General features: G+C 35.3%; 1 protein-coding gene and 3 long non-coding RNA genes across 8 annotated transcripts in view; 2 read left to right on the plus strand and 2 right to left on the minus strand.

Annotated features, from left to right (window-relative positions):
- Positions 1 to 19,601, plus strand: LOC118766960. 3 transcript variants are annotated; one of them, XR_005002878.1, is made up of 3 exons: positions 1 to 11; positions 9,296 to 9,297; positions 19,468 to 19,601. It is a non-coding gene; the product is annotated as an uncharacterized LOC118766960 (long non-coding RNA). The 3 variants fall into 3 exon arrangements; XR_005002877.1 differs by lacking the exons at positions 1 to 11; positions 9,296 to 9,297 and adding an exon at positions 18,054 to 18,063; XR_005002879.1 differs by lacking the exons at positions 1 to 11; positions 9,296 to 9,297 and adding an exon at positions 19,340 to 19,356 and having other exon boundaries at positions 19,468 to 19,598.
- Positions 1 to 22,855, plus strand: part of LOC115221702 (DNA-directed RNA polymerases I, II, and III subunit RPABC3) — a 373,348-nt gene that overhangs the window by 132,672 nt on the left and 217,821 nt on the right. The gene's annotated exons all lie outside the window — the stretch shown is intronic.
- Positions 6,862 to 22,855, minus strand: part of LOC118766962 — a 26,308-nt gene continuing 10,314 nt past the window's right edge. The window contains exon 3 of the long non-coding RNA XR_005002881.1: positions 6,862 to 6,899. This is a non-coding gene — a long non-coding RNA (uncharacterized LOC118766962). The remainder of the gene's footprint in view (positions 6,900 to 22,855) is intronic.
- On the minus strand, positions 14,078 to 19,568 carry LOC118766959. Its single transcript, XR_005002876.1, has 4 exons — positions 19,466 to 19,568; positions 17,837 to 17,841; positions 17,793 to 17,797; positions 14,078 to 14,092 (listed from the first exon to the last, which is right to left on the minus strand). It is a non-coding gene; the product is annotated as an uncharacterized LOC118766959 (long non-coding RNA).

Below are 22,855 nucleotides of genomic sequence, written 5' to 3' on the forward strand. Positions count from 1 at the left end.
GTTTATTGTCTGTCAAGCCACAACAAGGACCTCAAACTGACATTACTTTATGCAATATGCATGCATTTCCAAGTAATGCTAATTTTTGTAATACTCTTATATTGTAGGCTATTTCTAAAGTTCCCAGGTGTTTCTTCGGGTTGGGTGGTATTGAACCCAATGCTCCAATGACATATCATCATCATCATCAGTAGTAGTAGTAGTCGTATATTCCATTTCTAAATCACTACAATCCTCATCCTAGTTTCAACATTCTTGATAGCCATATACTTAGCTTGTGCAGCAGTGCAGTATTTGGAATTTTTGCATCTTGGAATGGTGTTACTGCAGTATCATTGGTGAATAAAAATCATTTTGTCACAACCTTCTCAGGATTATCTTTTGCAATTCTTATATGTTTCCTTGCCCCAGCAGTTAATGATTTAGAATTTACATCAGTATCCTATTTCAAAGAAAATTTAATGGGCTTGTCTTTAGCCTTGTGTCTGCCTAAAACTTTACTTTTTATCATCATATTTCTCACAAACTCTTTATGCTGAAGCACTGGCTTCTGTCTTACTTTAATAAGATGTAGTTTCTAGTTAACAAATAGTCACATGTTTCATGTTTAGATTATTCCTTTCACTTGAGTACCCGATCTAAAATACAAGGCTGAAAGATGCATTTTCACTGAAATATGAAAAAATACTGAGAAACATAAATTATGTTGCATATAGTGGTTATTATTACAATGTGCACTGTGTTACTGCGCTGAATCTACTAGTCTTGCATAGTAGTATAATTCGATAATAAACATTAACTTGAAGCTGTTTTGACCTGACTTAATTTTTGTTTCTTAGCATGTATTAAATTTCAAAGTAAATAGTAGCCAGATTGTATCACATTACCCCAAAACAAATATTATTATTAAAAACGGTCAGTTTCATGTAATGAATTTTCAACAAATTTTTATATAAAATGTAGTGTTTATTGAAAGGGAGTGTGAGAGCTAATAAGAAAAATTGAATATAAACAAAGAGAATCCGGGAGAAGAAAGCAACATCTGAATTCAAAAGATAAATTAACTCTGCTACTAGTGATGACAGCAGGTGCAGTGATGATGATAATATCATTGAAATATCTCCAAAAAATTATAAGGAAACTAAGTTGTGTTGTTTTGGTGGTTATTTATCATGATGTGCACCATTCTGAACCTACACATCTTGCACAAGTATTTCTTAAAAATAAATGTGCAATCTCCAACAGAGGATGATAATGGTACATCATCAACAGTTATGGTGATTGTGACAATGATATCATCAGTTATAATGATATCAGCAGTTATTATATCATATATTAGTAGTTGTAATAAGGTCACACTTTCAATACCACATGTCTCAAATCACCAAGCAATCAGGAAGGAGGTACCAAATCATATTAATGCTGATATAAACTGGCATCATATCAAGTGGCAGATCTGTAAGCATTGGCCCATGACATTTAGTTGTTGTTCCAGAGGCATTCACATTTACCTATAGACATCCAGACACACCATCTTCTTCAGAACAATACTATAGAAAAAAAAAAAAAAGAATACTCCCTATCTCCCATCTAATCAAACAAGATTGCATTGATGAGCTAATGAATCAGCATGTATGCTAGAAATAGCAGTCAAATCCCCTTCAGCTCACATCTTAGCTTAAAAAAAGACATTAGATAATATAGTCTTAGATAATATAGTCTAAAAAGATGGATTGGTCATGATTGGAATTCCTTTGATTATAGTTCTTCTCAGTGATGATCAGGAGCTTGACAAGAACAGCAACAAACAAACCTGGCAAGAAAAAGTTGTGATTTGATCCCAGCTGCCTTGCTGCATACTTTATTGGTCAACTACTGCATACAGAAACAACATGACTAACTTGGGCTACAAACTCAAAAGTTCAGCTGTGTATTTCAGCAATACTCTTAATTCTGCATATGTAACTGCCAAAAGGTATCCACCAGATGATCAGAGATTGTTGTTTGAGACACACTGGTCTCTTATCAGTTAAAAATTTCACAGGTGTGGCTGTGTGGTAAGCAGCTTACTCCCCAACCACATGGTTTTGGTTTCGGTCTCACTGTGTGGCATCTTGAGTGTCTTCTAATTATAACCACAGGCTGGTGAAAGTAGCGTGAGTGGATTTAGTAGAATGAAACTGAAAGAAGCATGTGGTGTGTGTGTGTGTGATGCTGTCCTCTTGCCTGGAAACAAGTGAGGGTTGGCATGGGAAAGGGTAGCCAGCCTTAGAAAATCTGCCTCAGTAAACTCTGCCTGACCAATGTAAGCATGGAAAAGTGGGTGTTAAACCAGTGCTGATGATCTCATTTGCTTAAAGCCATAAAACTGGAGCTAAGTACTGATCCTTGGGTAAAAACAAAACAAAGCAAGCACATCGTCACTGGTCCCCAGAGACATTTTAATCAATGTGAGGTGGGAATATGTGCTATAGCTCTAGTTTGGGCTGACACATGTTAGATGTGATATTGTTAGAGTTAAAAGTTGCTTCCAAATCATATTGGTTGGTTGTCTTAAAATTGTAGGTCTCTTCTGATTAGCAACTAGTTGGAATCTTTAGGGTAACAGATAGAATGCCTTGTTGTGTTTGTTCTGGTTTTTTACATTGAGTTCAAATACCATTGTAGCCTATTTGGGTTGGTAGGCTTAATCTGTTGCCTGGTTTAACATCACCACTTGGTCCTCGAGGGACTTTATCAAAGCCCACTCTGCTGCAGGCATTTGGCCTTGGTCCTTCTTTCTTTACCAAGTTTCATGGGCCATGAAAAGGAGCATTGATATGGTCATTCAATATGACAAAGCACCCAACACCAGAGAAGAAAACATTAATGTCAAGTTTAAAGCTGTCATCTACTGTAGAAATGCTGTTGATAAAGGTGCTTTAACCCTTTCATTACTGTATTTATTTTGAGATACTTTGTTTTTAATTACTCTAAATATAACCAAGAATTTAGTAAAATAACTTAGTGATCATTCAGCTAGTGTTAGGAACATAAATTGTGTCTAAGGTTTGGTGGAAGATTTTAATTCAAAACTTAGGAAAATTAGACATTTGTACTTAGAGCCAAAGCTGGTTTCAGTTGGGTTGGTAACGAAAGGGTTAACATAGTCACATGAGTCCACCCAATATAGCACCCAAAATATTCCGTCTACAATAAAGTCTGTCCAATCTTAAAATATCTCGAGTCTTTTTTTAAAAAAAAGAAACACTACCCCCACCCTCACAGCTTCCTCAGTGATAATTATTGAATGAGTTGAGTTAGAATGCTAATCCTAACACAATGAATGTGACTCAAACTGATACCGCACACATATTTGCATGTGGTGCATATTTGTAGGCTGAAGTTGCTAAGTGCTTTGATGAGCAGTCTCTGTGACATTGGTTTTTGTTCACTTGAAGCTGATTAGGACCTCTCAGCAGAAGTTAACAGCAACAATAGTTGTTAGACCAACACTGCAGGCTGGATAACTGGTGTCTTAATTCAATACAGCTTTGATGCTGCACTAATTGTTACCTATGGTATTAACTTGCTGAGTTGTTGCACTTACTGATTAGCAGCACTGATGTGCATTTGTAAATAGTTGCAGTCTTTAAGATGCTATTTGTTTATGCTTTTGTTGATGATTGTGATTATGGTGGTACTGATTATGATGTAGGTGGAAATGCTGATGGTGGTGGTGGTAGTGATTATGTTATTATTGCTGTTAAGTTTTTTTTTTGTTGTAATTGCATACACAGATGCACATGTGCAAGCATAAGTATTCATGCAGATACACATTCACATAATTCATGCATACAATCACATTTATAGACAGCTATGCACATACACATGTTTTACATATCCAGTTATACACTTTTAGATGCAGACACGATCCTACACTTTATGTCCATGGTAGAGACTCCTATGTGGTGGCTCAACCTGTTAAAGTGGTTAATCTCCTTCAAATGATATCCCATCATCTTTAAAGGTAAGACATTGGATGATATCACCTTAGATACATTGCAACAAAATAACAAAAAAAAAGGAAAAGAAGAAAAACCACAATGGACACAGAATGCTTTTCATTGTAGACCTCCTCAATTAGGGTTGACCATTCACATAGAAATACTGTACATGAAAAAAAGAAAGATACACACATATACATATACCTACATAGTTTTCTGCTACTAATGTTGCATATACACATTATCATTTGTAGTGCCTAACCATTCTGATCTTGAAAATGGTTGATGTTTGGCTGTCATTTAAAGTGTGAGTCAGTTCATATCACAAGTCATTAGAGCTCTAATGTTCTTTTTAATGACTCTGTTGATGATAATGGTGGTGGTGGTGGTGTGTGCGCTCGCACAGACACACACACACACACATTTGTGTAACTGCTACTGTGTATCTTGCATTACATTCATATATTAAGAGATAGAGTAGTAATGAAGTCATTATGGTATTGACTGATATTATATTGCGGTGATTGCTGTTGGTACCATCTTTGCTGCAAATTAAATGGCATTAGTGCCAATAGAAATGTCTTAGCTCTACATTGCCCCAGTTCATCTGGTTGTCTAGAGATGTATAGGTATCAGATCATCTGCCAGTGTTGCTTGACAAAAGCATGGATGCCATTCTATTTCATTAGGTTACAAGTGATAAGAGTTGTAGAATAAGATGGATGCTCCAGATAAGGGCCAAGCCTAACGAATCAGCTTCAGTTCACAGTTATGTGGAGACAGCTTCTGAGAGCTTTATGTTATTATCTTTTAATGGTATGGCTGTTCCAGCATATCTCCTTTGCTATCCTCCAGGGCAATGCCTTTCCCATTTTGTCTGCTGGGAAATGTGATGGTCTGAATTATCAAAAGGGTTAAACTCATACATAACAGGTTAGGAAACACACCAGAGTTTAAGCCTTCTAATATGAGCATGCATGTATTGATCCCTTTATAGACATCTGAGCTCCAGCATCCTGTGTGCAAGCATTTTAGTGGGAGACCCAATGTGTCAATACCTGTTCTTAATGTTGCTAGCTTGTTCTTGTACACCTTTAGCAGAGGTAACTTTGTTGCAAGCGTTAGAATAGTTCCAGTTCCTTTGTCTATATTTCTCCTTGCAGATTGGGCATTATAGCTACATCAAGCTTACCAGTCTGGAAGTGCCTGCAGATGTGATGGCTAACACCTTTTCATGCAGACTTATTCATATATGCATGGACAACCACTCCACTCCTAATTTATAAAAATAGGAAAAAAGAAACAAAAATAGCACTAACATTCTATGAAGGATGAAATTTGTCTCTGTAAGGACAAGTCTTGTTAGGAATTTGCTGAAACGGCTGTGTCTGCTACTCAGAGTTGATATAGCAAACAACATAGAAGTCCTATGGTGATTCACCATAACTTGATTGTTCTATTATTGCATTTGGATTGATTTAAGGGTAGTTTCTACCTTGCTGTTCCTCTTTTAATTTTTTTTTTAGGGTCAGTACTATTAACTAAAACCCATGAAGTAGTGTCTCCTATGGATGTAGGCCAATAATGAAAAAATAAAGGAATACATAAAAGTTTTTATATACTCTTCAAGTTTTTAAGGACTGATGCTTAGCCCTGGTTTCACTGTATTAAGTGAATGACAGATAAATCTCTTTTTTGATAGGATACCAATAACATAACCTTATGATCTGACAATCTTAAAATATCTTAAAATATCTCGAGTCTTTTTTTAAAAAAAAGAAACACTACCCCCACCCCTACTAAATCAAGCACAGCTTCCTCAGTGATAATTATTGAATGAGCTGAGTTAGAATGCTAATCCTAACACATTGAATGTGACTCAAACTGATACCGCACACATATTTGCATGTGGTGCATATTTGTAGGCTGAAGTTGCTAAGTGCTTTGATGAGCAGTCTCTGTGACATTGGTTTTTGTTCACTTGAAGCTGATTAGGACCTCTCAGCAGAAGTTAACAGCAACAATAGTTGTTAGACCAACACTGCAGGCTGGATAACTGGTGTTTTAATTCAATACAGCTTTGAAGGTCATATACAATAAAGAAGTATTCTGCTGAAACAATGGACCAGGTCTGCTTGAAACACCTACAAGGATATTTGAACAAACCATTCAGGCATCTCCTCTCTTCACTATACCAATAAGGGGGTCTATGTGTCTTCTCACCCCACTAAAAATAGCAGCCAAATTTTCCTGAAATCCCTATCTTAAAGAAGAAAATGTCATATAAGATATTGTGATCCTGCAAGCTCTTAAGACAGGGTGGTTGGTTCCAAATGGAATACCTTTAATTATAGTTCTGCTTGATCATTGTTGATCTGGGATTAAACACCATCAAATTTCATGGCACACACCTAAACCTTTTCAGTCATTACTCATTGATACATCCTCATCTGTATCTCACACAGTTATGTAATATTTGTATTACATAACCAACATGGGTACAGGTAAGGCTGTGTGACTTAGAAGTACATTTTGTAACTATGTGGTTCCAAGTTTGATCCCACTGCTCCACACTTAGGGCAATTGCCTTCTCCGTTAGCTTTTGATTGATCAATGCTTTGTGAGATGGAAACTGTACAGAAGCCCATTGTATGTATGTATGAAGATATGTGTGTGTGTGTGTGTGCTAACATATATGTGTATATTGATGAAATATATAAAATATATATATACATATGAATGAGAAAATAGGGTAATGGACATCAATACATTTCACCTATCTGACTTGCCTATATATATCTTAAGGGGATCTATAACCATGAAAAATTGTCATTGCTGCTACTACTATCACCACCACCAATACTATTATTACTCACACTACTACTACTACTGCTGCTGTTGCTGCTGCTGCTGCTACTACCACTACTACTACTACTACTACTACTACTACTACTACTACTACCACCACCACCACCACCACTACTGTTGTTGTTGTTGTTGTTATTCAAAATAAAACAAAAGTTAAAATTTATATATTATATATTATATTATATTACTTGAGTAAAAATTTTGTAAAATACTAAGAACATTCCAGACTAAAATCGACATGTTTTATTGAATTTATGGGGAAATATTATTTAGTGAAGATGGGGTGTGGATGGGCAATGAATTGATGTAGAATGAGGAAAGATGATAGAGATAGAGAGAGAGAGAGAAGCTTCGACTGAATGAAATCTCTTAGCAATTATTGCGGCGGCTGAGATATTTTTCTGTCTGTGGAAGATGTCAGTGGAATCTTTTGTGCTAGGGTTAATTTTTATTTGTGTTGCACTGTGGTAACTTTAATGGGTTGTGGTCTGGTAAGTAAGAAAATGTTCTGCATGTAATAGTATCGAACATTTGTAGACAATCGATACTAGAGAACAACTTTGCCAAAATTGGTGAAGGGGGGGAAATAAACATTATATGTATATTGAAAAGAAAAAGAGGAGAAAATTCCACTAAAAACGTCTACTTATTTATTTATTGTTTTTCTATTTCACCCTAAACTATGAATGTGTTGAGGGTTGGAGTTTCAAGGTAGAGTAGGAGTTATAAAGGTAAGGGAGATGGGGAGAGGCAACAAATCAATATTTCTGTCATTGTGAAATTAAATAAGATGAACATTAATTAACCTTCTTCGTTAAAGATTGTAGAAGAAACGAGAGTTTGCAGCTGGCTGAATCGATAGGGTGTTGTCGCTGCTATTGTCGGACTACAACTTAAATGGGGGTATAGGGGTGTGGGCTGTAGGGTTCTGTGACTTATGTTCCTTTCATCTGAATCGCGACACTACTGTGAGCTCCTCTGTATTGGGCTGTGAAACTTAGCAGCTCTAATTTAGCCCAGTCCACTTGACTGTAATGGCTGTAAATTAGGTTGTTGTTATTGATGTTTAGCTTTACCTAAATTCTGATCAGTCAGACAGCTAATCAAAGGTGTTCTGGCCATGTTCTAGCATTTCTAGTATCTCTGCATAGAGATTTCCTCATTGGTTTCTCTGAAATAAGTAGTGTCATGATATGGAAGTAAAGGCTTCACTGTTTCAAGTCAAAGATTCTCATTTAGAAAGGGGTGTGTAATGGTTGGACTGAGTTCAGCTCTTTTATGTGGTCAAAGCCTATGGTGGACTGGTGTGCCCTCTAGGAAAGGTATGCACAGTGCCTTGAAAGATATACTCCTCTATACAGTGATGCCTGGTGATGGCAGTGGGTAGATAAAATGTGGAAGTGAGGAAGGAAAATGATCACTCAGATGGTGGAAGCACTCTTCATAGCATAATTGTTGACTTAGTGGCTTAAGCTGGGATTGGCATATGGAATATAGAATCTATCACAGGTTCAAATTTAGCTGCAAGCATTAGTTGCACATACTATTAGTCTGTACCCTCTGCTTTTACAACAAAGGGAATTTTTGAAATGGTCTCTGGTGTAACTAGTCTGTAACAGTGCATTTTGAGGTTAATGAAGAAACATTTCAAGCTTCACAAGGAGATATCTATATTGTTATTTGGCTCTGTTCAAAGCTGCAGTGAAATTTCTCTTGTCAAACTAATGGACATTTGTTTTTTTATAAAGTCTGATGTTTTAAGTTCTAAAATTGTATGGATGACCTATTTCATTAACCCTTTAGCATTTAATCTGCCCTTATCCAGCCCATATCCACCTGGTTTATGTTAAAACTAACCAGATCCAACCTCTCACACTTACCCACAATGTCATTCTAAAAATATACAAACACACCATTGAAATCTTGAAGCTACAAGATGTGTGATTAATTCAAAATAATGAGAATAAATAAACAATACATTTGACAAAGGAGTCTGAATGCATGTCTTCTCTCATCCACTCTTTGTGCTGTCATAAATACATATACCCTAATCATATAAAGATAGTTTAACCTACGAAAGTAACCAGTAAAGATTTATTTAATATGAAGAGAAAGGTGGTTGTTAGGGGCTGTTCGATAAGTTGGTATCAATGTCATAATTTAACTTTTTTTTATGAATTACGTTTTGTCGTACAACCATCATGAAGTGGTGTTAAGGGCTTGACGACAAGGGAAACAACTGTGTAACACCACATCGATAACCTTGATCATTACTTTGGTTTCTGTTTTAGTTTTCTTTTGTTATTTTGACATGAAACTTTATATTTATTCCTAAATGTTTATACATCTCTCCATACATTCTTCACTTGCCTGATCACTAAACCCCAAAAATTTAATAACAGTATTTTTTTCCAAGTCATATTCCAGATTATCTCCCTTAGACGTGCCTAGGGATCTTACACATTTTTACACCCACTTTTAAAAGTGTATACATTTTCATAAGTGGTTGATGGCAAATACTGAATCAACCTGTACTGAAATTATTTTATTGGTTTTGGATTTGAACTAAAAAAAAAAAGTAGAGAGATGAAGCCAAATACTGTCAGACATTTAATATGGCATTATTGTTTCTGACACTATCCTCAAAGAGATTTTAAAGTGTAAAGTATCTCAAACTATGAATAGTGTCTGTGATTTAATAGTGAGTTGTTTGAATAAATGAGGATCAAAAACAACAACAAAGAATGTGTATGGCTAAAGTATTGGATTGCTGTTGAACAGCAATTTGCATCTGTCATAGACCAGCCTTGGTATCTGAAGATATTACAGCCCACTTCATAGTTTCAGGAAAGAACAGTCTTTAAAAAAAATAAATATGCAACTAGTATTTATTCCTTTCATATAAGATCAGCATATATTGTATATCATGTTATATATTTCACTTCTCAAAACAGAAACAAACAAATGTGTAACTCTGTATATCTTCTCATAAACAATTTAAAGCCATTATAGCTGTAATAATTTCTTGACTGTACAATTATCAAGAACATTTCTATACCAACTATAAGCTCTCTGCACAGTCGGTATTGGCTCATAAAGACTTAGTTTCCCTTTTCACAGCTATAAAATACTTCAGCCCAGAATTGCTGCTAACTTTGAAATAAAATGTAATTTCACTCAACCTCAAAACAAAAAATTGAATACCTCTTAAACTAGAGATACACCATGAACCTACCCACTTCATAAGGCTGTCATTATTTGCCAATACTCTGCAACTCTTGGCTTGGCTCACTATCAAAATGTGTCTGCTCTCACATTATCTTAGCTTTCTACATTTATTTAAGCAGTTCTGATCTGACAGCTTACCTAAGAACAACAACAACATTAAATGTAATGTTGAACATTAGTAAAATAGCCTATCCAGCTACTGCTAAGTGACTGATGAATTATATTGTAGGAATAAAATAATATAGTTAAAATAGTGTAAACCACATTAGTTAAAGTATGAAAATGGAATAGCAAGTAGTCCATTGTGTAATTAGTAACATGATTAACAAGCAAGTTATAGTTATGCACTTCAAGCCCCATCAATGGACAAGTGAAAATATTTTTCTACTGCAGATTGGTGCCTACAATGTCTGATATCATAAGGTGGTGAGCTGGCAGAATTATTAGCATGCCAGGAAAAATGCTTCGCAGCATTTCATCAATCCTTATGTTTTGAGTTCAAATTCCGCCTAAGTCAACTTCACTTTTGGGGTCAATAAGATAAGTACCAGTTAAATACTGAGGTTAATGTTATCAACTTACCCTCTCCCACAAAATTTGAAACCAATTTCATAAACATTCATGAATACTGGAAGTAAAAGCTAAAGGGATGCTTGCTGTGAGATAAAGTATGGATTAATTTTTCAAACAGATTTGCCCTCCATCCACCCAACAAATGTTCTTTAGTGGAAACATTAGTTTCTATATCATACCATGAATAACATATTATGAAACAACAAAGGAACCTCTGTATAGTTATACATGTTGCTAGAAACAGAAGCTAAATCTTCTTCAAATCACATCTGTTTTACAAAAGGACACAGCCAAAAAGGTATGCAAAACTACAGTTTGGTCACAAATAGAATACCTTTAAATACTAATTTGTTTGATTGGAACGAAACAACAGCAGCACGCAATAACTCTTCAGTTTCTCTTTCATACAGTGTGCAGACAATTACTAACTGTTTCTGGTGAATAGCCTCACTAACCCTTTAGCATTTAGATTTCTTTGTCAAATATGTTACTTACTTATATTATAGGGTAGGTGTGATAGGCTGGATCTGGTCAGTTTTATCATAAAACAAGTAGAATATTCGGGCTGCATATGGCTGGATTAAATGTTAAAGGGTTAACATAAAGCCTCTTCAACTTTAAATCAGAAATCTTACTGACTGGTTGGTTTATTGAATCATCAAGGCCCTATTTTTGATAATACTAATAATAACAATAATGATGCCTTCATTTGGTGCAAGAGCATACACTCCAAAGAAATCGCTAATTAAATCAACACAATTATGTATAACTATTACTTATTTTACCATCTGTGAAAAGATATGAGGTAAAGTTGACTCCTGCAAAAGGTCATAACTAAATAGTTCAAGATGTCTAGTTCAGTCCTCAACCATTTGTACTTTCAATTAGGAGGTGAGTGTGAGGAACATTTGACAATAGAAAAATGAAAGCAAAGTGAATTCAGGATATAGAGATGTAACTAATCTGTACAGTGCTTTATTAACTTTGGTAATCAACAAATTTTGGTTCAAATTTTGGGGTAGGGTTAAGCTGATTCTTTGACCCCAGTGCCCAGCTGGTTCTTATTTCTTTAACTTCAAAGGCAAAATTTGAACCTAGAATGTGAAGATGGAATAAATATCCCTAAGAATTTTGTCCAACTTGCTAATGATTCTACTGGCTCATTACTTCCATAATAATAATAATAATAATACACTTTTATTTCAGTAGCTCAACTCAAATACTATGCTCAGAACACAACAAATCCTCTACTTAATCATCACCTTCTCAACTAACATAGCAATACCCTATATGATCACCACTCAGTAACACAACACATACCTGATGCAGTTGCCTCAATAAATTAGCTCATACAATAATACACAATCCATATATCATATACTGTATACAATCACTACCTTGCATTAAAGCACATAACACCAACCATCATGTGTGTCTGTTGGAATGGTGAGGACCATCTAGTCATCCTTAGGGATAATTGGTGACTTGCATGGTGACATTGTTTAAAGTGAAGATGAGTTGCATCCATGAACCTCACACTCTTGTCCATATCTATCATCAGTCCAGTGACAAGGCCAGATCAAAATGACTAGGGATGGAGAAGGATGCAGTGGATGACCAAGATGTCTTCAATCCACAATGCATCGTTGCAGCTGCCTTCTCCTCTGTTGGACTATGATAGTTTCGTCTACAGTGTCCACTGGATCCAGTTTTCATACGCATAGGTAGTCAAACTCTAATATGCTACTTAGCCCATAGATGGGACCCTGACAGGTGCAAGTACTATGGGCCAGAATACACCTGGGAACAAAAATGGATAACTGGTGGTTCCACACTCCTCAAAGCCAGATCAGTGGCTCTTAACTGGGGTTCATATGTCCCTTGTGGGTCCATATGAGATTCTTGAGCATTCACATAACAAAGTAGTAAATTGGGGATCGCAATAGTATTTTAAGGCCCCCTGAAAAAATTTTGCTTTAGATGTATTTATTGCAAGAAACAGCTAGGTTTCTTACTGTATCATTTTACGTAGTTCAACCTACATAAGTTAATGTGTGTGACAAACAAAATAGGAACTTTGAAAGAAGTTTCTATGAAACTAGTTTTTAAATATTGAATGGTTATGGGGGTCCACCAGAATAAAATAGTAATGAAAGGGGTTAATAGATAAAAAAATGGTTGGGAACCCCTGCACTGGACCTCCCAAACCACAGCTCATGTGAAACATAAATCTCTGCCTAACAAAATATAGCGTGACATCAAAATCCTAATATCAAACATAACAGCATATACAAAACACAATCCCCAGCCAACAGAATAACTCAACTCCCGTTGTACAATCTTTTATACAACAAATGAAAAGTTAAACCACTAGCATTCAGATTATTCTGTCAAGTGTAATGCTTATTTACTCATGTTGTTTTGAATTATCATACATTATCTTGTAGCTTTGAGATTTCAATGATTTTGATGATGTGATTGTTTATATTTAGATTGAGTTTGTAAGGTAGATGTAAATGGTTAGGTCTGGCTTGTTTGAATATAAAACAGGTAGAATATTTTGACCAGATATAGCTGGTTTAACCCCTTAGCATTCTATCAAATGTAATGCTCATTTATTCACATTGCTTTGAATTATGCATTATCTTGTAGCTTTGGGATTTTGAAGATGTGATTGTTTAGTTTTTTGGAATGACATCTAGTAGGTGTGAGAGGCTGGATCTGGCCAATTTGAACATAAAACAATAATTAAAGCAGATATGGCTGGTTTGAATGCTAATGGGTTCAAATAATGTCAGGATCAACTAAACAGATTCCCACAACAAAAGTGAAACTGGTGTAGTATACATGCACAAATTTACAGTCTTAACAGACTATATTGTATACATTTCAAGAATATAGAGGTGCATTTAGTGATATAGAAGAAGCACATATAAAGTTGTTGAAACAGGATGATGATGATGATTGTTTAAGTAAGTGCTGGTATGGCTGTGTGGTTAAGAAGTTTGCTTCCCACTTACATGGTTTCAGGTTCAGTCCCAATGTTTGACACCTTGGGCAAATGTCTTCTACCATAGCCCCAGGTTGACCAAAGCCTTGTGTATGTATGTGTGTGTGTGTCCTTGACATTGCATGATAATTGTAAATAAGTGTCACTGTCATTTTAGCAGTGTCTTTTGTTTCCAGTCTTCCATAAAAACAGGTCTGGCTATGGGGAAATGTTACCTTGCTTGTAAGTAAGTGAGGATTGGTGACAGGAAGGGCATCCTGTTGTAGAAAATCTGCCACAACAAATTCTGGTTGATCCATGCAAGCATGGAAAAGTGGACTTTAAGATGATGATGAGGATGTTTCTAGCATAGGCACAGGGCCTGAAATTTAGGGGAAAGAGAATAGTCATTTCTAAAATTCCCATTTACTTGACTTTATTTTATTGACTCCAAAAGGAGGAAAAACAAAGTTGATTAATGTGAGATTTGAACTCAGAATGTGAAGAGCTAGAGCAAGTACTGCAAAGTTTTTTTACTCTTCTGATGCTCTAACAATTCTGCCAATCTGCTCTAAATAATAATTGTATAAAGCTTGGTTTTATGTTCAAACTGTCAAGATCTGCTCTCTTACACCTACTCTACAATGTCATTCTAAAAATATGCAATCACATCATCAGAATCTCAAAGCTTTGAGAATATGCATGATTAATTCAAAATAATGTGAATGTATTTGTTGCCCACTTCTGCTTGACAACCAGTGTTGGTCTGTTTATGTCCCGTAATGTAAACAGTTTGGCAAAAGATACTGATAGAATAAACACTAGGCTTAACAAAATATGAGTACTGGGGTCAATTCATCTGACTAAAAAATTCTTCTATGTGGTGCCCCAGCATGGCCACAGTCTAATGACTGAAAAAAGTAAGAGATTAAAGATATAAGCACTATATTTGATGGAATAACCTGAATGCTAAAGGGCTAATCAAATTGTCCATAGTACTTGAGTGGTAGTTTATTATATCAGCTCTGAAAAGATGAAAGCCAAAATCAACCTTGGTGGGATTCAAACTCCTAAATACCACTTGACAGTTTGTCCGCTGCTCTAACAGTTCTGCCAAATTGCTCCTCAAGTATTTCTAACATAGGCACAAGACCACACATAATGGTGGTTGGGAAGGAGAAATGGAATCAATTGGACCACTCCTAGTAATTGACTGATTCTTATTTGATCACCACTAATCAGTCTATAGTGGCAGTGGTCACAGACTAATGTGGAAAACGGCAAAGAGCAAAACAGATGATGCAACACCGTCCCTACCATTTATCATCAAAGTTGTTTTCCCCTTCATCATCATCATCATTTACATGAGTGCTAAAAACTCTTTGTCACATCAGTATGAAATCTAGTCAATAACGGAATAATTAGAAATTAGATTTGTCGTAAATTTTTATTCTTTCTTTTTCTTGTTAATGTTAATTTTATTTTTAGTCTGTTGGATTAAATATTGTATTTAAAAAAAAAAATTTTTTTTCTTATTTGTTTCTAACTTTTATAAATGTCAACATTTTCTTTTTCTCTATTGATTTATTCTTTCTTTCTTCAATTATGTTCTATTTAAGTGTGATAATTTGTATTGCAACCTATTCTCCACCCCACCTCTCTTTACTCCTTGATACTGTGTCCAGTAATTGTCTTCGGGTCTTAATTCTGCTTTCTGTTCTTTTTCTGTTTCTGCTTTTTTTTTTCCTGTCTGTTTGGTTATTTTTTAAAAATATTTGTTTAAATAATGCTGCAGTTGTTTGTTTTATAAATTTTAAATCTGTCTTGGTATTTTTACTGTTATTATTATTTTTATTTCACAGTTGTAAGAATACTTGATTATAATAATGATAATAATAATAGTAATAATTATAACAGTGATGATAATGGTCTGTGAGTGACGCGCAAGAAGCAATCTTTGTAGAAGTGGTTATTAGGTGGGGGAAAACAATTTGATAATATTCACTGGTATATATTTTAGTCACATCCAAAGAAATGGAAGAGAAATTCTACCCTGGGTGAGATTTTGAACTTGGAACATTGATGTAAAAAATTAAGTATTTATTATAAGTCTGATACCGTAGCATTTTGGTCATTTTTCTACCTGGTGAAGCATTTTTGGTCAGCAACACTGGTATTCACCTTTCTGTTACCATATTTCTTTTGAAATATACAACTTTTGTTTCAGTTAATTTTATAAATTTTGAAAAGTTTATTGATAACTTTGTCATTATGAAGCTAGTTTTTTGAACAATTTAGCATGAAATTTTGATGGAAGATTTTAATACAGGTAATTTCAAAACAGGAAGTTTTGAACTAGAAGGCAGTTTCTGGCAGGTTGGTTTCAAGAGAGTTTGTCTGCTAGGCTTAGCCGGCACCTTCAGTTCCCTGTAACATTTCAACCAGCTATATCTAGCCCAAATATTCCAGTTGTTTTAGGTTCAGACTAGCCAGATCCAGCCTCTCACACATACTCAATGCTATCTACATCATTGAAATCTTGAAGCTTCAAGATAATGCATGATTAATTCAAAGAAATGTGAATAAATAAGCCTTACACTTGACAGAATAATTTGAATGCTAAAGGGTTAAGTTAGTTTTTCTGATAGAGGTGGGGAGGCTCCTCTGGGTATGAGACCCATTTAAATTGAAAAGATGGTAGATAAATTGCCATGTTTGTTGAAATCAAGATAGTTTTAAACTCTTATCACATCGTAGTGAATAATGAAGAGTTATATGATTTAAACTCAGTCCACTTCATTGCAGCTCCCGATTCAAATGTGGGATTGAGTTTATGAGTGCCATATGGGTGAAGGTGTCTGCAGGATATTATCATACATGAGTCGAAGCCCCATGAGTTAGAGTGGCTATTCTAGAGCATCTCCCTCACTGTCCATTTTGTATGCTGTGGCCATGAGACTGAATTACTGGAAATTGTATGTTCTATTCTTTAATGGAAAGTTACTCCATACAGTTTGTAAGTGTGATTCAGAGATCCAGCAGACTGGTGAACCTTCCCTCAGCCCTCCATTAAAAACTAACAATGCACAAACTCATACTCAATATGGGCTGAATATTTACAGTTTTGCAAATTAATTGAAACAGTTTATTTTATGAGAAATATGATCAAGAAGACTTTATAACACAAAAGAATGTGATAGAAAAAAAACAAAAGCAGTAAACTATCACAAGCTTACCCCAGGGTACTAATTCTTTTACTTGTTCCAGTCATTTGACTGAACCAATTGAGCCCAGGTCTTAATTTTTGTAATCCTAGTACTTATTCTATCAGTCTCTTAGGCTGAACCGCTAGGTTATGGGGACATAAATTCACCAACATCGGTTGTCAAGTCATGGTGAGGGAGGGCAAACACCCCCCCACACACATACGATGGACTTCTTTCAGTTTCCATCTACCAAATCCTCTCACAGGGCTTTGGTTGGCCCAAGGCCGTAGTAGAAGACACTTGCCCAAGGTGCCATTCAGTGGAACTGAACCCAGAACTATGTGGTTGGGAAGCAAGCTTCTTACCATACAGCCACGTGTGCATTTATATTTTACATATTATTTGTTAGTTGTTTGATTCTTAATCCTGTGCCCATATATCTACTGGGCTTGTCAGCTGGTAATATAGTTCTTATAGATGATGGAGGGGGTTCAGCTCTGCAGTGTGGGTTGACAATTACATAATTACAGCTAATTATGAATTGTTTCTATTGGTTTGAATTTATAAACCAACCAGAGAAGGAGGGAGGTAGTACCCATGCTACAGGCCTCACTCCCATCCTTCTGGGATTGTTGTAAGACATTGCCTAGCTAGAACATCTGCTGTAAGAAATGGATATCTATAATTGAATGCCTGCAACAAATGTTTTGGCTAAATGCACCCAAGGACCAGGGTGTGGCTTGTTCAGCAACACAAGAATGCTTTTTCAATTAGGTAGTACTCTGATAACACGAACTTTATACATTTTATACAGCATGTTTACACACTCACCTCTTTGCTCCTCCTCATTCTCTCTTCTCACACACACACACACACGGACTTTCAAATATTCATACTCAATCTGAAATACACATATACTATCTCTCTTTCTTTCTCTCTCACTCTCTCTCTCTCTCTGACATTTACACACACACACACATACAGACATTCTCTCATATTCTCTCTCATACATATGCACACACTAAGGCACACATTAGCATATGCATCTTGCATAGAAGAAGGTGTTTATTCCTTTTGGATTGCAAAACAGCTAGAAAATATAGATATGGTATAGTGGTGATGACGAGGATGCTGATAATAATGACATTGGCTGTTGTTATTGTTCTTCTTGTCTTTAATGCCTTCATGGTTGTTGTCTTTCAATGTCATCATCGTCGTCATTATCACAGGTGGATGTGCACCGGAAATAGCCAAGCTAGCAAAAACTACAGAACAAAGACACATAACAAGCCAACAGTTTCCTCTGCATGTAAGAGATGTGTAAGAAATGTGTTAGTTCACTAGTATTTTGCCACATTAAAGCCATATCCATAGACATTCTTCTGATTGTTTCCAGCTTCTTCATTCACTTGCACTACCATTTTGAAAACGAAAATGAAAGCAACAGTTGGCTTTTACTACAGTTTTAGTTTTGCTTTTGTTTCATTTATATTTTTCCTAATGTCTTTTTGTTTTTGTTATTCAGTGTTTTTGAGGTTGTTTTTGCTTTTTTGTCTCCATTTTATAAAAAAATTTACAATATTTTGTTGATGTCCTTATTCTCATTATTGTTTAATTGAACTTATATTATCATTAGTGTGTTTTTTTTCTTTCTTTTAATTTTTACTTTTAATTGAAAAAGATACCTGTCATCATTTATGTGCATATAAATATATTTCCATGATTGCATGTGTAGACACAATAATTTTATTACCTTCGTTTGTCTGATTAATGGTATGTACTTACTCACAAACATATACATTGTGGTTGTCATCATCGTCATTTTAACGCACACTTTTTCATACTTGCATGCATTGGATGGAATCTATTGAGTCAAATTTTCTACAGTTGGATGCCCTTCTTGTTGTCAGCCTACACCTGTTTCCATGCAAGGTAATATTTTCTCATGACCAGGTGTGCTTCTCGTACAATATCGGTAATGAATGACACTACATGTTTGACAGTGACAATCATTTTATAACTACCTTGCAATGTTAAGACGAGAGAGACACACACACACACACTTCTTTCAGCTTCCATGTACCAAATTCCAGTCACAAGGCTTTGGTCTACCTTAGGCTATAGTAGAAGACACTTGTCCAAGGTGTCCTACAGTGGGATAAAATCCAGAACTATGTGGTTGCAAAACAAACTTCTTACCACACTGTCACATACACACAAATGCATGTTAATATGTGTGTGTACCTGCCTGTATGTGTGTCTTGCCCACATATCCAGTGCTGTCTAGGTATTTCCCCCTGTCTACAAGTCAATAAAACTGTCACTTCATGTTTACATCACAAACGAAATTCTTTTTACATTGTTATACATATTTTCTCTATGTAAGCCCTGGATGTGTTTGCATATTTATGTTTGTGTGTGTATTTATACACATACACACACCATATATATATATATATATATATATATATATATATATAATATGCCTGTGTGTATATATATGTGTGTGTGTGTGTGTGTATATATATATATATATATATATGCCTGTGTGTATATATATGTGTGTGTGTGTGTGTGTATATATATATATATATATAATATATATACACACACACAGAGGGTGTCCACAAAGTTTGGGTACATGGGGATTAGCACATACTTTAAGAAATTATTATTTCTTATATTTAATTGTCTATGTTATGATTTTATTTACTCCATGTACCCAGACTTTGTGAACACCCTGTATAATATGAAAGCCTCAGTCCCTCCTGTGCCTTCAAGTTTATTGACCATAAAATTGATGCCACTGATTTCTATTGACTGCAATTTTCTTTGCATCTAGCTAAGTGATATTGGCCTCTCTCACATCAGCTATGAATGCTCTGCACCATGGAACTCTGGTCTTGTTGTCTTTTTCTCTTTGGTGGTGTCCGTTTGAAAGCTGCTTTAGAATGTTCTAGCATCCAAAGCTTGTAATCTGTTGGTTTTATTCTTCAGTCTGTGATGGTTTAGCTAAGTGATCCTGTGTTGCCTTTCTTTAGAATATCTTCATTTGTTATGTGGTCTTTCCTGTACATTCTCAAAAGCCTTCACAAGCATCCTTCACAGATTGCATCTAGCTTTGTGTTGACTTTCATGCTGTTCTTCCATGTCTCACTAGCATAAAGAACTATTGGTAGAACTACGCAGTTATGCAGCTGGATCTTTGTGTGTAGGGTGGGATGGTGTTGGAAGATCAGGTTCTCTGGAAGATGGCTGCAGTTTTGTCAGTTCCATCATTGCTGTGTATTTCGATATCACCTTTGTTAGTGATGATGCTCCCTAGATAGATGAATCTGGCTACTGTCACGCACACACACACGTGTATATATTTGTGTCTTTGTGTCGTCTGAGTTTGCCCTGCCCCCATAACTTAGCAGTTTGGTGAAAGAATTGGGCTTCAGAAATAAGTGCCATAATTAAATGGTATGTATATAGGTCTTTTACTTTAAATGAGGAATATGCACTAGTTGGAAGTTGTGGAGGTTCATATTTGCAGAGTAAGTATATATTAAAACCAAAAAATAGAAATTTTGGTATATTTTTAATTCTATGTTACATGCGTTTCATTACAGTATAGGAAATCCATTATGTCTATAACTAATAATAATGATAATAATAATAAAAAGGCAAGCTGGCAGAATTGTTAGCACCCCAGGCAAGATGCTTAGTGGTGTTTTGCTTGTCTTTATGTTCTGAGTTCAAATTTCACCAAGGTTGACTTTGCCTTTATTCCTTTTGGGGTTGATAAAACAAGTATGAGTTGAATGTTAAAGGTCTGTGTTATCAACTTCCCCCTAAATTGCTGGCCTTGTGCTAAAATTTCAAACCAGAATTAATAATAATAATATTATGAATATAATAAATTCATAATAGGTAATATACATATAGAAAGTGCATATAAGATCTATTTGTAATTCCTTGGATAAAGAATAAAAAAAATAATATTGGGTTGACTAAAAAAGTTTGTTTTTTCCTTTGCGCATGCATACTCATCAGATTCCTCTCCTCCAGACCCACATACTCCCACTCACATTCTCTCACACTCACTGTTGGAGCTGATTGTTACTTCTGTTATTTGAGTTTTTCACTTATATGCATTCATTCACGAGGCATATACCTACAAACAAGAAACTTGGAGTGGTAGCAAAGTATATCAACAACTACAAAAGAATAGATAATAATTATCTACAATAGAATTTGTGTGTGTGTGTGTGTGTGTGTGTATACACACACAAACATATTTTTTTTTTAAATAGAAGAAATTCAAAAAGCAGAAACAAAGTCTAGAATCAAGTGAGTAAAGGTAACAAAGACTAAAGTTTATTGTTTGCAGGAAAGAAAAGGAGACTGCTATGTTTGCTATGCAAAAATAGGAATAACAAGGAATTCCATGCAATGCACCCAGTGTAAACTATGTGTGCTAAAGGGATGCAGTGATAACTGGGGCAAGGTGATAGAAAAGGACTTCATATGTATCAGATGCACAGGAGTAGTTAGCAGTATGGGCACCCATGGAATAAATTCTTTCAAATATTTGAAGTACTCCCAAGAAGTAATTGATAGCTTTCATTACTTAAGTAACTTATTTAGCAGTAGAGGTGAATGTTCTGAAAGTATAGCCAGAGTAAGAACAGGGTTGAAAAAGTTTGGGGAACTATTACTTCTGTTAAGTGACAAAGAGATTACACTGTGTAATATGACTTTTGTCCTTGGATAGCAACTGTTATTTTCTGTTTGCTTAGTCTTAGAAAGTGTGGAAAATGGCTAATATTTCTTTCAAATTTTGCTTTTCTCAAACTTGTCTCTGCTTGGACAGCTAGAAGTAAACTGAACTGTTGAGCTTATCATCCCTGTATTTATGTTGCCAGAACATTCTAGAAATTCTGAAACTTTTAGAAACTTCTTGAAAGTTCTAGAAAATTGCACTTCAGCAACTCAGCACTGAATCTATCTGAAATGTAATGGAAAATAGGTCAGTTTCAAAACATTGATGTCCAGGTCACAAAAGCAAAGTTTGAAGGGAATAGTAGTCATTTCCTTTGATTTCTAGATAGAACCATATAGGAAATAACACTGACTGACTAAAGACAAAAAAAAAAGGTATACAGTGTTATATCTGAGTGAAACACAACCAGGTAACATATGATGCAATGTTACCTGGTTGCCATACACGGCCTTTGAATATGGATGACAGACAAAGGGGTAGGGGTGGGGGGAATGAAACGAACATGTTCAGCTGGATATATGAATGAACAACGTAGCATAAATGAGCTGATAGAAAAACTGAGTATAAGATGTCCTGAGCAAAAGAAAATACTGTGGTAGGGGTGTGTAATGTGTTGGGAGGATAACAGTGCCTGATTGTGAAGAGGTGTTGAATGGGAATATGTAGTGAAGACTGATCTCAAGAGGCTGGACTTCCATGAAGTTAAAAAAGGACCGCCAGAAGTGGTGATGCTTTGTGCCAGGGTAAAGACCTTTCCAATTTAAAACAAGCATGGAAAAATGGACATAAAATATTGTTGATAATGATGATCACACAAATATTTGGTTTGAAGTATTAATTGGATGTCTAACTTAGCAAAAGTATCCAAATTGCATTGTTATTAGACAAAAATGTCATGAGGATTATTCTATCTATTGCTTTAGTTTTTCTTCTTTTTCAAATTCTTGTTAATTGGTTACAAACTACTGTCATGTAGATGGTTTCATAACTTGTGCATGTAATGTCACAATTTATGTACATGCATTTGCACTCTCTCTCTCTCTCTCTCCTTTCTTTCCCTCATACACACAAGGGTCATTAAGTAAAACCTACTTCTGCTACTGAACAATATCATGGTATAAATCACAGCAATAAAATGCTAAAGGTTGAAATGTGAAGGCAATTACAGAATGAAGAATGAATAAAAAACATAGGATATTAAGAAGTAATAGAATCACAAAAATAACAATCCTGAAAG

This window comes from Octopus sinensis, linkage group LG18 (assembly GCF_006345805.1).
Source record: "Octopus sinensis linkage group LG18, ASM634580v1, whole genome shotgun sequence".
In the NCBI taxonomy this organism is placed as follows: Eukaryota; Metazoa; Mollusca; class Cephalopoda; order Octopoda; family Octopodidae; genus Octopus; species Octopus sinensis.